The sequence below is a fragment of the Grammomys surdaster genome, unplaced genomic scaffold (assembly GCF_004785775.1).
Source record: "Grammomys surdaster isolate TR1022 unplaced genomic scaffold, NIH_TR_1.0 1149, whole genome shotgun sequence".
Classification (NCBI taxonomy): domain Eukaryota; kingdom Metazoa; phylum Chordata; class Mammalia; order Rodentia; family Muridae; genus Grammomys; species Grammomys surdaster.
Genome location: NW_021605568.1, coordinates 118,329 through 121,559, shown reverse-complemented (window position 1 = coordinate 121,559; position 3,231 = coordinate 118,329). Strand labels below are relative to the sequence as shown.

Below are 3,231 nucleotides of genomic sequence, written 5' to 3'. Positions count from 1 at the left end.
CTAAGAAATCACTTCATGCTTTAGGCGATGCATCTTTAGTGAGTAAGCCCTGGTAAACTTTTTTCCACAGCCGTCACACTGAAATGGTTTAATTCCTGAGTGCATAAGCATGTGCTGTTTTAGACTCTGATTACGAGTGAAGCGAACCACACAGGTTGGACATTGAAAAGGTCTTTCTGGACCATTTGGACTTGGTCGTTCTGTACTGCTGGTAGAAGGAGCAACGTAGAGTTGATAGGGATACTGAACATCTTCCAATCTGTCATTGCCATCTGCATGAGCATTGGTGGTAGACATGCTCTGCAGTGTAGGCAGTCCTTCAGTGTCTCCTTCATCTACTGAGCCTATAGAGGAAGACGGTGGAATAATCAGAAGGTCCTCTTGAACTGGTTCACTTCCAGGCACCATCTGTTGATCACTCAGTGCGCTCTGAGATGCACTTACAGGCTGGGTCATTTCCTCATAGACCTCCTCATCACTTAATCTTTCTACTTTGACCCGAACACCATCTTCTGTACCTAGAGGCAAGGTAGTTTTTGTGCTCTCACAAGTCACATAGTCAGCCATTCTTCTACCTGCCTCGGATGGGCCAAGCAGTTCTAAAGTCCGGGTATTTTCTGCCTGCTTTGCTTTCTCAGGCTGAACCCTCCGATCTATTCCAAAAGGGAAAATCCATGGAAACGCTAAAGAAGAGTCTAGTGGCTGATTTCTATTTTCTGCATAGGAAGCTGAAGAATTCAATACCTGGGGGGCACTTGTTTGTGTGCTACATTTTACAAGACTCTCAGGAGACATAACCGTGTAGCTTTTGCGTTTTCTCCGGGACTCTCGGCAGACAGGAATGGTTCTTTCCACAGCACTGCACTCTGAAGACACTGGAGAAATGCTTCCATCTCGAGAAGTAAAATTGCAGTTGAAACTATTCTTTTGTCCAGCATCTAGACCCTTTTCTGGTTGGCTATTAGGTGTATTCCACAAAATACTTGACTTCATGAACTCTGAGCATGTACTAGCAACACTAAACATTTGCATATAGCTGGCTGCCGCTAGAACATCAATAACATTTTCCGTGTTAATTGACAGAGTGGCTGTGTAAGCGTATTCTAAAAGTGGTATAAAGCCAGTCACTGTAACATGATGCAGATCCAACACATTTTTGTTCTTATCCTTTGTTTGGCCCACAAGTTTGGTTCGAAAGAAATCACTACAAGCTGCTAGTACCACCTTGTGAGCCCGGAAGATTTTGTCCTGGACACGAATAGTGATATCACAAAAATGTCCATCATTTCGTAGCATATTTAGTTTTCCCAGCATTTCTTGGCTGTGGGAAGAGGAGCTGTGAGTAAATGTTTTCACACCCATCTTTTTTCCCCCTCTTCCATTGATGCTCTTCGAGGATGCAATGAATCGGCTGGAGGCCTGCAACTGCTCCTCCTCTTCCCCTCCAGGCTGGGGCGGCGAGGTGGCGGTGGTGGCCATGGCGGCAACCCGGGGGGAGAGGGTGGAGCGCGCGGCTGGCTCCTCTCCTCCCCTGGGAGGCTCAAGGGACCCTAAGCCTGGGACTGGGCGCGCATGGCGGCGCCGCCCACCCGCGTGGCCGCGAGGTGCGAGAGTGAGAGGCGCGAGGAGGAGAGCGCCGGGCGCCCGTGGACCTGAGGGGAGGAGCGAGGGGCCCAGCCCGCGGGTCGCCGTTTGGGGACGGTTTGCTGAGAGCGGGGCGGCGGCTCGCGCTGGTCCAGCGGAGCAGGGTGCTGAAGGGGAAATGGACTGAGGGCAGAGGAGGGGAGGCTGGGAGGGAGCCTCCGCAGCACGTGGCGCCGCCATAGCGGCCAAAATTCCCAAATCTTAATTACCAATAGATCATATGAATTCAATTTTAAGAAAATACTGCCCTTTGAATTCTTACCTAATTATCATTGTCTCAAATGTATGGAACACATGCATATTTTAATTCATAAACTTCCCTTGGAGCATCCTCATGTGGAACTTCATTGGGTAACACTAAATTCTTGTTTACAACTTTTCTTATATTTCCCTACCTTTCACATTTGATGATAAGGGTATATTACATATGCTAGTGTCCATGTGTTGATGCTAGAGAAAGCTAACAGGATATAATCCATTTGTCTACTACTGGGTTCTAGGATCAAATTTAGGTCACTTTACTCAGAATTAAGTGCCTGTACATACTGAGACAAATCCTTGGCTATTAAATTACTAATTTAAAAAAAATCCCAATAGTGAAACATTTTCCAGGAAAACATCTACTTAAAAGTCCAGATTAGTTTTTCTTTGTCCTTTCTAGAATAGACATAAAGATTAAACTTTGTAAATTGAACTGACATGTAAGAAAAAGTATATGCTTCTGATGTTATTTAATGTCACATTTCACTCAGCATATAATTTTCAATATGTTTGTAAATATTTCTTTCAAAAACTTTTTTATTTTATTTTTTCATAAAACATATAAAAAGACTGTACATTAACTTCTTTTTACAATCAACTTTTCTTGTGTTTATCTGGCTTATACTTTTTTTGTTGTTGTTTTTGTTGTTTTTGGAGACAGGATTTCTCTGTATAGCCTTGGCTGTCCTCGAACTCACACTGTAAACCAGGCTGGCCTCAAACTCAGAAATCCACCTGCCTCTGCCTCCCAAGTGCTGGGACTTGTATATACTTTCTTAGACTCTCCTGTCAAAATAGATATTTTCTCAATATGTCACTTTATGCTTAGGCCACAGGCTCATAATACCCAATTCTGTTCCATCTTAGTATTTTTTCTGATGTTATATTTTACCTTCTAATGAGTATAATTTATCAAAGATGTTGGCATATTCATTAACAGCAATTGACCTGTAAGGCAATAATTACTTTGTATAGGATTTAAGATTTGTCTTGAAATTAAGGTTTACTATTTCTACTATATTTGATCATTAATTTTAAGTTTTGACAGTTTGAAATATGTGTATCTGTCTTTTTAAAGCAATAAAAATTGAAAATTTTATATAAGAAAGTGGGTTCTTCATTTCCTTCCATCCCTCCAGATGTACACATCCCTGTAGAATCCAACCCTCTTCTGTAACCATGGATTTTTTTTTGAGTTGACCTATAAAATACTTCTCTATCCACATCAATCCCATAAATGAAGTTATTGTCTTCAGTCTGGATTCTGAAACTAGAAAACCATGTTAATATATGCTGTACATTCAGTATTGATATGTTCCACAGAAA

The 3,231-nt window shown here is 42.2% G+C and overlaps 1 pseudogene; it reads right to left on the bottom strand.

The window, feature by feature from the left end:
- LOC114634943 lies at positions 1 to 1,362 on the bottom strand (annotated as a pseudogene).
- Positions 1,363 to 3,231: the final 1,869 nt, after the last annotated feature.